General features: G+C 37.6%; 1 pseudogene across 1 annotated transcript; it reads right to left on the bottom strand.

Annotated features, from left to right (window-relative positions):
- Positions 1-398: 398 nt before the first annotated feature.
- Positions 399-11,191, bottom strand: LOC148957943 (uncharacterized; annotated as a pseudogene). The gene is made up of 2 exons (XR_016144912.1): positions 7,336-11,191; positions 399-4,578 (listed from the first exon to the last, which is right to left on the bottom strand). The product of XR_016144912.1 is annotated as an uncharacterized LOC148957943 (transcript).
- Positions 11,192-13,534: the final 2,343 nt, after the last annotated feature.

Genomic DNA, 13,534 nt, shown 5'->3' on the forward strand with positions numbered 1-13,534 from the left:
TAGTCTCATTCGATATTGTCCGTGATGCTTCCTGTTTGCGGGGTCAACTTGTGCAAGATCGAGCTCCTCTTCGCAGAAGAGCACCGATTTCAAAGAAAATAGTGGTCTGTTCAGTGCAGCGTCAAATCGTGTTTGAGAGCCTCAATTCCATGCCATAAAATCCAAGGTTTCGTATTGACACTCCTTCGCAGACAAGTTCCGTATTGACACTCCTTCGCGACGGAAACTAAAATCTGCACACAGGCTAGCTTCACCCATACTTTATCACTTAGCTCTACATTTGCTTGCTCTACCGTATAATTGTCATCAGGTTCAACTAATGGACATCTTCATTCAGAAGTTGATAACTCGCGTTGTGGTATTATCTGTTGGTCGCGTGTCCGTGGAGTTTTATTATACCAAAAGACAGCTTCCTGTGATGTAATATCGCTTCTCTCTGCAATAGCTTTAATGGTCCGATGATTTCTTTCGATGATACCATTACAACTAGCTCTGTACGCTGCTCTAAAATAAGTTTTAATCTTCCAATTATTAACCATTTCCTTTAGAAGCGAAGAATGAAAAGTAGCACTATTGTCCATCAATACCTCGTCGACAGGGCCCCTCTCCAGAAAAAACCTCATTCAAGACACCAGAAATTCATGAGCTGATTCGCCTTTAATTTACCTCCATATTGCAAAACGAGATGTTCCGCAATCTATCATTTTCAAGTATGGAATGGATTCGATAATGTGTAACATCAATTGCCAGTCGCTTCCAACTTCACCCTTTTTAGGCATCACAGGGGCAGGATCTATTGACTTGTACAATATTCAACTACCTTCTTTACTTCTGTTTTTGTCACTGGTGGATCCACTTTTCTGGCTAGATATAGTGTTCTATCCACACCCAGGTGGTGTCTGTTATGGACTTCACGTATATCTAGCCCGCTGCAACATCTATCAGAACCATTTTGTTCATTCTTTTCAAGCTCCAGCCACTCCTTGCACACCCTCGTTAAACTATCAGCCTTTTTCTTCTGGGGTGGAACAAATGTAACGTGAAGGGTTACATCAAATTCTTCGAGCAGGTCGCTTGAAAATTCTCAAACGGCGCTTTATAACCATTTCTGACGCTCCTTTCGTTTTTACTCTCTTGTCATTATTAATGACTGTCTTTATCCATCCTATAACAGTAGCTGAACTTAAGTTCTACTTCTGTGAGACTCAATTTCAAAGCTAAATTAATTCCTTTAAACACTGCCTCTAACTCTGCCACATTGATACGATTTGAGTCATCTTTTTTCTGAGCCAAGCAGTATCTTCAACAATATCACCATTTATTTCTAGAAGCACGCCTAAGGCTAAAGAGCTGGCATCACACCAAACAATACTTTTTGGTACATGCCAGACTCCTGTCACTGGGTTCTCTTTGTCTACTCGTTCTAGAATGTCTCGAAGCATTTCTACAGTCTCTTCGCCAGCAAAATCTTCCCATCGAGTCCCTTGACTACATGCCTGCCTCTTAACATAACTACATGCCTCGCGCAACCACCCCGCAACTGGGTAGTATCCAATCAATTTCCCACATTTTGAGAATAATTTCCTCCGGGTTAAAATTTCTGGCATCGCTGGTAACTCTATAGAACCTCAAATCACCATTGACTAACTTCAACTGTAAACCAAGTGCAGCACCACCTCCCAGTGTTTCTGGTTCCTTAGTTATCAATCCGAACTTCTTTAAATGCTGAATTAACTTTGGTGCAGATACCATTTTCTCATCTACCAATATGTCATCAATATGAGAATTAGTGGCTCTATAGACATGTTCATCTTTATTTAGCAAAGTTTTTAATATCTTTAACATGATTCGTGGAGCACAATTTAACCCAAGACCCAATCTTATGAGGCAATAGATTTTCTCTTTATATTCTACGAGATGATACGGCCACAGTTTTCCGTCTACTCGAATCTGCAAATAAGCTGACTGGAAATCAACCAGTTATTCCATTCACTTGTTTCAATTAACGAAAAGCCTCGGAGCACACATCAAGAACATCGTCACCTGTATGACACCCCTGTATTGAACTCTCGGTAATCCAGCACAGGTCGAACTTTACTTTTTGTAGGTTGCTCAACTGCCATGAGAGGGAAAACACCATTTTCTACTGCACTATTCCAGGGAATCAAAATACCTTTCTCTATCCACTTATCTACAGCCATCTCAAACCTTTCTTAAAGAACCACATTTTGTGCCAGGCTCTTCAATTTCCAATGTGTCATCCAGCCTCGTCCAGTCCCAAGAAAATGATCGAATTTCATTTAGTGAATTTTACGATATAACAAATCCTTCTTTCAAAGAAATGTGGCGAGTCCATTGCAATAACATGCCTTTAACTGCAGAACAAATTGTTGCTATTGAGAACTAAACATATGATATATGCCATTGATAGAGTCTCGAGCAATCGGTCAACATCTTTTAGACAACCCAGATTGTGCAAAACTCTTTAATGGCGACATGTTTCGGATAATTGGTAGAGCCCGGTCGTCCTTTCATCTAGCAGTTTTGGAATCGATCTACATACAAACGAAAAAGCCGCCATTGTGTAGACAGAAGGAGTTCGTTTTCTCTCTTGGACTCCAGTGGTAATTTTTCTTTAGGCTCGCGGCACTGATTGGTCAACTATACCGGTCTTGTGCTTGCGTTTTTCTGATTGGCCTATTCCGATCCACAACTGGGTATGTATTTTTCATCGTACTGTTTCGGACCTTTATTCTGACGTTTTATGCTCTGAGGAGTGTCAGACGAAAAAGCTTTTAGTTAATATGTTGTGAAATGTTTGCTTTTTTCAAAGCCATTTTCAAATTTTTCAATGAGAAGAAATTTTTCGTTGAGAAGATTTGGCGAGATATTATTATTATTATTATTCCTCCATTTGGTTTGGATTTAAATGAAGACAATAACCAAAGTCAATGCACACAATAGTCAAATTTTTAAATGGGTTTTCTCAATACCCTTCTATCTTCGTATGTCTCCTTGTTTTCTGAAGCTGTTCCTGATGCAGATAATTGGCAGCTAAACAGGCATGGTGTGGTCATTCCCCGAGCCTCATTTGAGAGAGAGGAAGCCTGGGACTGAGTATGGTAACAAAGGACACAAGATCTCCACAAACTTTCTTATCAATAAAGCTAAACATTCGCTTGCTGCAATAGTGTGGGATTCCTCAAGCACTCGCTAGGTCACCCAATTCAATAAAAAAACGTTTGAAAAACATTTACCAAAAAACCAGACCATAAGAAGCTTCATTATTGATTGCAATTTTAAAAACATTCTGTGAAAAAATTATTTCAAAACGCAGTTCAGGCTAGTGAAATTAAAAATGCAAAATGTAGCATATCCTAAGGAAGACAAGAACCCCCGTGTCCAGGTTCAATCGCCCCTTTTGGACACATTCGCACCATTCAAATTAAAATGCAGAGATGTAGCCACCAGAAATTCTGTGAGTGTGGGTTGCCAGGTGGGTGTGGAATTGCCCTCCCCAAACACCTTACGCATAGGATAATTTTAGCAAGATCAGCTCAGAAACACCAGATCGGCTCAGAGACACCAAATCGGCTCAGAAGCAATAGGTCGGCTTTTTCCTCCAACAGCTTTTCCTTTCTTCCCACTAAATCATTGTTTATATAGTTTTTTCAACACATAGTATTTAATGAAAAATTTACAATGACATATCACAAATGACACTGCTCAAAACATTTCTCTACCCATTCACTGAAACGGACACCACGTGTCTACATTGCTATTATTTCATTAAGGTAAACACTCCTTAAATTAGCTGTCACGTGAAAGTGTCAGATTCTCACGTGACTTCTGATTGAGATGGACGTTTAAACACAAATACACGGAACTATCAAATAGAAAAAACAAAATAGAGAAAAGAAAAACAGTTAGAGAAAAAGGAACATGTTGTGCCTTGTACCAGTGAAATTTTCTAAACGAGACAACCAGTGTCGCGGAGAAAATACCAAGTTGAAAAAAATTAATCTCAAAAGTAATCAACAGAGCGTTAGGAAGGTCCTTATCGCCATACAATCAATTTTGCATGAAAACTTTGTTTAACCAGGTAGGTTTTAGCAAAGACTAAAGACAACTTATCTAGACCAAAGCAGTGACAGAGCAAGTATCGTTCAATATGAAACTTATTTGCTACACTTTGAAAAACCATAGACATGTCAATAGAGTATGATTCAAATTGACAGCTGGATAAAAAATGACTGACACTGATCCTCATTTAGGAAGACAACCCACCCCTTCAGAAACAAAAATCCCTGGCTGGCAAAATTCCATTATTAAACGGCCATGAATGGCAATGGCACGCCTTCTGTCCCTTCACTGTTTATCTATTTGTCAATATTGACTTTTTGAAATGCAAGATTCGGTTGACATTTGCATTGCCATGAATGCCATGTCCGAAGCTTGGGTGAGAAACTAGAAAAACAGTTAGAAGGTAAATAACATGCTGAAACAAGAACATACTACAAATATCACCGAAACGTCATTGAAATGGCAGACACCATTAATCATCCTTGTGGTCAGTTCCTAGAATAAGAAGTTACTAGAGTTCAAAATTCTAAAAAGAACTCCTCATATTTGGTCCATTAACGCGAAATGTCAGCTTCTAGCCTTTCTACTTTAATCTTAAAAGTTATTAAATTACGCTAAATCATTATATAGTACCAGATTAAGGACACTTTCAGGTCTACAAAAGCTGTTTCTCTTGCTAGAGAGACGATTTAAGGCAATCCTTTGTTCATCACGATTACGGAAAACGAGCAGCTTTCTCCCTCAAAAGCCAAGAGTATTGAAAGCAATGACAAAGAAGAAGGAGAAAAAGTTCCTGCGAATGAAAAGAATGGTAAAAATGTAGTGGAAGAAACCTTGCATCGTCAGTTCTGCACTAGCTTCATGGCTTTATGAACACTAAAATGAATTCATTGTCAAAATGATAATGATTTATTTAGATTTATAAAGGTTTCACTAAGATGGATGGGTCAGTTGGACACTCTCATCTTCAACAGAACTTCGAAACTCTTCTGAAACAAAATGTTTGTTTGAAGCAAGAAGCATCTGATTCCAATGATTTGATTTGATTTGATTTGATTTGATTTGATTTGATTCGATTCGATTCGATTCGATTTGATTTGATTTGATTTGATTTGATCTGATCTGATCTGATCTGATCTGATTTGATTTGATTTGATTTGATTTGATTTGATTTGATTTGATTTGATTTGATTTGATTTGATTTGATTTGATTTGATTTGATTTGATTTGATACCATCCAAATCTACTAGTGAGGCCTTGAAGACGACCTTAAAGAGAACATGAGACCATCTCCTAAGCCATGACATTCTGAACACAGCAAGTGAACATAACACGCGCAAGAGCTTGATTGTGCTCAATTACTGAATGGATGCTAGAACGAAAAAAGTCCTAAATACCTTAATAGATAAAAAGTAAAAAGAGGCAACACAAATCCACTAGAAAAACCCAGTAATGAATAAATAGAGAATGGCTCACAGAACGAAAATATTAATTTGAAGAAAAATTAAAATCTGTAAAAACTATCTTAAAATAACCTTGGCTTCATCGATGTGTTCCTTAAACACTTCTTTCACTTAACACAGTAAAACAAACGCCAAGGTGACTATCGGTGTGGACACAATTCCTGCTAAGGCAGCCGGGATAACTAACACAATACCAGTCCCTTGTACAAGGGTAATTGAAATGATGCACTGGCTAAATACTACCCTGGGTACCAGAATGTCAGAGGGCAGCAATATTCAAATTGCGACTCGAAGTCTGCTAGTGTGACCAACGGGTCGTCACTTGTGAGAGACTAGAGGCATGTATGAAGAATCCATGCTTAAAATCCATTACTGTTAGATCACCTTATACTTGTCGTATTTTCTCTACTTCAACAACCCTGGCATTAAATCTGAGAAAATTGATATTTATTGGAACGAGGTGTTCTACCGAGACGCTATATTTCACTTTAGCCCCCCCCCCCCCCCCATTTTTTGCGTGATGCGTTATTGGCCATATTTTCGTGCGTGAAATCGTGAAATCTCAATTTTTTTATGCGTGATTTCGTGAATTAAGATTCCTACGTGAAGCGTGAAACATGAGTTTTCCTGGCGTTATGTCGTGAAAAGGCTTTAACCATCCGATAATTCGTAAATGAAATTTGGAATGATAATTTAAAAAGTGCCTCAATTTAGTTCGTGATAAACCAATAATAGTTAAATCTCTAATTAGTATTCAAAGTTTGAAAGTAGTGTTGTAGTCCTTCAAACAGGGCTCTGATAAACAATAGCTGAAATTACATTTATTTTTTGCGTGAGCGTAAAAATCCAATTTTGCAGTGCATGAATGCGTGAAAAGTAAAAAAATTGTACGTGAATGCGTGAATTACAACCACTATGGGGGGGGGCCCACTTTAGTATGGAAATGAGGCGTTTATTATGAACAAAGGAAATAAATGTTTGATTTTAAAGAAAAGATTTTAAAGCTGGCTTTAAGGATAAATTCCATTGTTCTGAATCGGTTTGGCAATCTCCTTTTCAAAGGTATGTTACTGTAAGATGCCTTCAAGGAGAAGTCTAGAAGGTAGGGAAAAGTACTACATTTTGGTTGTAAATTATACGATTTCAATGCAGTTTCTCAGAGTTTACTCTTTGTCATTGTCAAGTTGGCCACACTGCACCTTTACTGATCTTCCAAAGAAGACAGGAATAGAAAGATGGATCGCGCCAAATCACCTCTAAGCTATTGATACAGACGTCATGTTGAGAAGGATAAGTGTCCGCTTAAAGTGTACAACGATATCACGAGACGATCTGATCACCGCTAACGCAGGCGCAGAATACTCTGCAAGCAGCCGCAACATCAATAAGTGTAAATATCTAGATTGGATATATAGTGTTTGGCAACTATAGTACATCAGTATTCTTTGGGGTTGAATCATTAGGGAGTCCTTATGAATAGCTTTGCTTGTTTGCTTGTATAGAATTTTAAATGGTCTCTGATTTTTTCATGTAAAACAAATACGTGTAGATAGGCTGTGGTTTTTTTCCTTTGAAATCCCACATTTCTAGAGCCAGTTTTTCATCGTAAGCATCATTGAAGAATCATAAAGTAGTGGACTAGTCATTCTCGCTCCAAAAACAGCAAGCAAAAATTCTAAAACAATGCACTGATCTAGCGAGGGATTATACCAGACCACGAATACTGACGATATTGTGTGAAGCATTCAGACAACGAGAGCGATTGGTTTACAAAAAAGTATGAACTTACTTGGTATGTTCGATTCACTGTGATTTGAAACAGATTCTGGGCTGGCTCCAAACTTTGTTTGCACCACTAGACGGACATCAGACTGTTTTGCTAGTAGGAGAAGCAGAAACAGTTACAAATTTGAGTGTACGCAACGATCATGTAATTAAACCAAATAGATACGACGCGACAAAGGAGCTTATCTCCAATACTGTTCTTTTAATTGGAGGCTTTCTTCTATGAAGAAGGTGGAAGGGCTGACTCTTTATCAAAATGATTTGTCTGACCTCAAATTTGAACCGCCAAGTCAGTTTGCTCTAGAATGATACAGCACCTATCAAATAACGATTCATTATTGTAAATTGAAACTTAGTTAGAAGCTAGTTCGGTTTTTACATTGTAATTGCTGATAAGGGCCTGTCCCTTCGATTCAAAGGTTTTGGCTATCCCATGGAATTCTTGGCGGTTATTAAATAGAAAGAGGATCTCTATTCCGAGATAATCTTAAGGAAAATAGTACTTGTTTTCTCATTGCAAAATCAATGGTTTGTTTTGTGAGGCTATTACCAGTGGGACAAATGGCGAATAATTGATTTGACTGGACGAATCTTAAAAATGCTTCAATGGCTGGATGTTTAATGTTAGGTGTTTTATTTTCGTCTCGTGTTTAATGTTAGGTGTTTAGAAACGTTGTTACATTTTGGTTGCGTCAAGAGTAAAAAAAAAATTTCATTATTTCTCCAGCAAATAACTCAAATTTTGCAAAATACTACAGGGACGCCCAAACACATTTTTGAGTGGTTGGCTTTAGAAAAGTGTGGGTGGGGGGGGGGTATCTTTCGTAGTTTTCCACCATTGTCTTTGATGTTACAACCTTGATATCATACTTAAGCGAAACGTGGGGGTTGGGCTACAGCCCACTAAGCCCCCCCCCCCCGGCTCCAGCATGCCTGTTAAAAAATCAAATTCATTTTTGTTTGGCCACTGCGTTGCTAAACCAAAGAACAACAGATTGGTTACCTGTATCTATTCATTTAATTGAATCCCTATAGGATATCATTCACTGGGTTCTCTTCATGAAAAAACGCTTCCAATTTGTTGACTTAATCTGTTTACACCCTCTGAAATGGGTTAATATGGGGAAGCTGTTATCGGATTTCATTTAATGATTATCACAATGCTTGATCATATTTTCACTCATGATAAAAAATGATATAATTTCATATCTGCTACTATAATTCAGTTTCTCAGTTAATCAAATACTTCACTGTGATCGATATACATTTTCAGGGCCATAAACACCATTGTTTTAGGGTGACTTGTGCCCCTCTAATGTTTTCAGCGAACAATCCCCTTTTTCTTATTGTTCACATACAGCCCCCCTCTGAGAAGCCTATCCTTTATACGGTATTGTATATTCTCGACTTTGCTCAAACTAGGCCATCGCTATTCTGAATATTTCTTATGAAGCCCTTTTTGCCTGGGAAAAGTATAACGCCTCAAAAGATCGATTATACATAAATCATCAATTTCTGTTTTTATCTTTATGTTAATAGTTAATATTACTCAATTTCTTATTTATTGCAGTATTTCCTCTGAGTCCATCGCGAATTCCAATTTCCGTTTCCCTTCTTTTTCATCATAAACAAAATAGTTAAACGTAATACATATTAATTTTCAATTAGCTAACAAACAATGGCGAGTATAGAAACTTTATACTGTAATGTAAGAAAAGATAGATCATATTGTAAAAATAACAGTTATAGAGCGGTTACATAACCGCTGCAAACGGGGCAATTAAAGGTATCCCAACCCTTGATTTTCATTTCAAAGTCACTCAGGAGAAAATGATTTTCTATACACGTGAATTACACTTCGCAATGTTTGTCTACCATCTATATATCCTGGTGTTTGTTAAAAATTTCCATACTCTAACCATGTTGCACACGGATTTTGTACGTGCTTGCAAGTACCAACGAATAGCATTTTAAAAACGCTACCTGAAATTTCTACCGGTGTAAAAATGTTTTTTTCAAAGGCTCTGGCACATGTTGGTGCTCTTTTGCTTTGCAAAAAATTCGTGGGTTATGGCCACGACCATCCCCAAGACTCAGCCATTGCTGTGCTAAGGTGCTAAATATTTTCATATCTAGCTAACGCTGAACATCAACGTTTCTGACTTTACCAAGTAGTTAGAAATGTCATACTTTACCGAGGTGGAAGGGAGGGAGGGTTGAGGAGGGGCTGAACGTGAAATTCACATAAAAGCAGCAATGCTGTTTTCTTTCTTTAGCAATTCGGAACATTGTCAAAACGAACGTGCCAACCATTTAACAAAAAGATGAGGATCGTAGGAGCAGACCTAAGGGGGCTGTGTGTGCTTCAGGGCTTTAGCCCCCCCCTGGGGAAAATTTGCCGAGGCTCAGCCCCCCCCCCCCCTACACCCCTGAGGAATTGGGAAGTTGGCTATCAATTTGTTAGACTAATTTTTGATATTCCGCAAGTTTCACGCATAAAAATCATTTCAAGAGATGAGATCAAATAATGATAATGGAAATGTAAAAGAAAATCAATTCAGCTAGGCCCTCTTTTACCCTCTGTTGTCCCTCAGCTAGGCCTCTTTTACCTTTTACCCTCGGATAACAATTAGCAACTGCAATTAATTTTTGACTGTTATATGTTATTTTCACTTACAATTTTTTTATATGGTACTCTGGGTAACAGAACCACATAAATTCGAGCGCGGAAATAGAAGATAAGAGTAGAGAAGCAGAGGAGTGTCTATCTGCTAGGATTACTACCGCCTGGATTTCTATTTACGCGTCCCAAGCTGAACCCAGGCGATTGCTTTTGAAAATAACAAACCCGCCTCTGGTACTGCGAATTTGGAAAATAGCGTGAAAAAGTGCACGCATAGCAAACTTTTAGTTCTTTGCTTAAAACTCTTTGGAGTTTATAATATCAAATAATGACCAAAGATCAGCGAAAATTAGTAACCAGTTGCAGATCGAAAACAACGCTCCTTGTTTTAGGCCACTCAATGACCGCTATACCCTCTAGCACGTTTGAAGAATCCAATAGAGAATATTCCTCTGTCTACACCAGTCGAGATTTTCATATATATACAAAATCTAGACAGAATTGAAAATACTTAAAGCAAGCGAGAAAGATTTGACCCGAGCTTAACGGCTATCGTTTATCTAGTCAATTTATAAAAATTTTTTTTACACGCTTTTTTATAAGAAAGTTTTTTTCAGCCAAGCCCTCAGACTTTCTTAGCTATTTCCCAATTTCAGCACTAAAACTTTCTTAACACTTTCTTAACGTAAAATTGGAAAGTTTTACGTTCCTAAGCATGCGCAGTGGTGGAGAAGATGAAATGCTATAAATATGCTTTATTTCTCAAAAGCCCTCAACGTCATACTGTATTCGTCGTTTCCAATTCAGCACCTTACTGTATTGTTGAAATATTTCACTCTTATACCACAATTTCCTTTAAAATTTTGAATATCGAAACTTTTCAACTTTCTTAGGTCTCAAAGATCCAGCCCTGAACTTTCTTAAATTCTTGAAGAACCGAGCACAACTTTCTTATAAAAAAACGTGCATAAGCCTAAACCTGAATCAGGCAGTCTATAAATATAGTTTAAAGACATATGGACAGGGCAGATGGTATAACAATCTAACAAACTTGCTAAACTTTGTTTTCTCGACGTAATCTTATAGATTAAGCTATGGACTTTCAAAATCCGGGAAGGGGAAAGCGAGACTTTGATTTTCGTGCCAATATTCACTTTTACGTTCTCCTGGATAAGATGTTCAAGGAAACCGATTTTCGCTCGTCAAAAATGCCTCAGTGATTAAAGCTAAAGCATACAGTATCTGACGAGTTAGTTCTCTCTTCAACTGACGTTGTAAAGCAGGACCGTAAATCTGTCATGTCCATTTGGGGGGGGGGGGTTCAGCAGAGCGAATGAATATAAAATGTGCAGTGGGTCATGGTACCACCAAGCAATTTACGGTATGTGTTATGGAAACAGCTTGAGGGGAAAACGACTAAGAAAGCTAAAATCAAAATTATTGGATTAACTAAGAATTTTTTCAGCTCTACAGAAGGTACTTACAGTTATTCCTTAGGACGTGACTTTCATAAAATTTGATAGATAACATTTTCAAAGACAGCGACACGAAATTGAACCCGGGGTGTTAAGAATGCAGTTTAATGACGTAGGAGGACGCACCATGGCTGGGTCCTAAGCGAAAGAAAATTTTTGAAATCATATCTTCTAGAGAGACTAAAAAAGGATTTCCCAGACCAAGTTTAACAAAATTCTATACCGCTTAGGATAGACAATCCGACGTTTCTCAGAAGAACACAGATTATTGTTTCTTGGGAGAGATGGGGTAGGGGAAGAGTCATGCTAAAACTCTAGTGACAGACGTTGGGGGAGGAAAAAAGGGGATCTTTGACTCAGAGAGCATATTTTCAGTAGCTGCTTTTTCACAATGTTGACTACAGAAAATCGCAATACTGACATAATTCGCTTGTTCAAAACGTGTGTTTTCTATTAAAGAGCAAGCTTTTTTCCTGAAACAGTATAGGATAGAAAAATAAGGATATATCTACAAAAACATATTCACGCTCAAAAAGAAAATTTCTTTATAATACTGAGGCTGGGCAAAATTCATAGTATTCTAATAATAAAGAATGAAGTCATTGCCTCTCTCTTTATTAAATGCAAAAGTACCTCTTTATTGGCGTAGTACTTTTGCGCAATTCACTTTTATTTCTTGCCCTCTTTGTCTCTTGCCCTTTTTTCTAGTTACAGTTGAAAACAACACTCAGAATATTCTTTGTATCTATGCTTTTTCAAGTCACTAAATGTGCAGTTAAATTAAAAAGAAATTATGAAAATCTTGGTTCCACAAATCGACTAATAGAGGTCCATAAATGAGGAACTTTAAGAATTAGATTTTCAGTTTGGATCTTTATAAAAAGACGTGTAATGAATATTTGTGTAACTTGGAGTTGTCGAGAATTATGGTGATTTAAACGATTCTTTTCTTACATATTTTTTAGATTCATTCAAGGGGTGACCGGAGTATAAGATATTTGGGGCGATTTGCCCTTTGAGCACAGTCATAAAAAATAGACAACTCGCACTTGACACCATGACATAGTGGCTGAGGTTTGTTGCAATAACACAGAAAAAGTTTAGTTCTATCCCAGTTATCATAGATTTCTTTCTTTAAAAGAAAATTAGGATAATTTACGAAGGTCCCGCGAAAGCAATTCGTACAGGTGTAAAAACAGACAAGGAGATCATTCATTCAAAAGTTGAAGGCACCTGAAACTGGGAATGGCAGACATGTCAGAACCAGATGCAGTGGCACCTTTGCGTAAGAAAAGGAAAACGAACACACGTCGCTCAGCAAGGCCGATCGAGACAGAAAATGATGTGAAGCAAAGAGAAAGCAGACGTTAGTGAAAGAAGTTCTGATTGGGAGAGTGACTTTACAGCGTCAGTTGAAGAGAGAACTAACTCGTCAGATACTGACTCTTTGCCTTAACGATAATGTATGCTTTAGCTTTAATCACTGAGGCATTTTTGACAAGTGGAAATCGGTTTTCTTGAACATTTTATCCAGGAGAAGGTAAAAGTGAATATTGGTACGAAAATCGAAGAACTCTCCCTTTCCCCTTCCTCTTCCCCTTGCCCTCCCCCTTTATAGCTCAAATTCCTTGCTACACCTTAAGGCATCTAATTGATTTTTATAAACCCGTTATTTTCCTTTATGACATCATAAAATTTCTTGATGACGTCATAGCTCAAAATGCTGATGTCAGCAGAACTTAAATTTTTTATATATCATTCGTAAGATCTCTTTGAGCTAATTCCAAAAATGCAAGATTCATTCGATTCTCTCATTTCAATCAAAGGTTATGACACTTTAAATGTTGAAATTTGTATGAAATGACGTCATCAATCACGTGATAACAAGGAATTTTCAAAAAGGTACCGGACGAATTTTGAAAGTCCATAGCCAAATCTACGAGATAACGTCGAGAAGTTAGATTGTTATACCATATGCTCTGTCTAATAACAAGCCAACGAAAATCAAACAAAGTGTAAAACCTTGGAATTTACACATTTTCATGATGACAAATACCACTATTTGTCTCTCTTAATTAGCTACAACCTTGCTGAATTATCATAAA

Source organism: Rhopilema esculentum, chromosome 19, assembly GCF_057945365.1.
Source record: "Rhopilema esculentum isolate cy_ngs chromosome 19, ASM5794536v1, whole genome shotgun sequence".
NCBI classification, from domain to species: Eukaryota; Metazoa; Cnidaria; class Scyphozoa; order Rhizostomeae; family Rhizostomatidae; genus Rhopilema; species Rhopilema esculentum.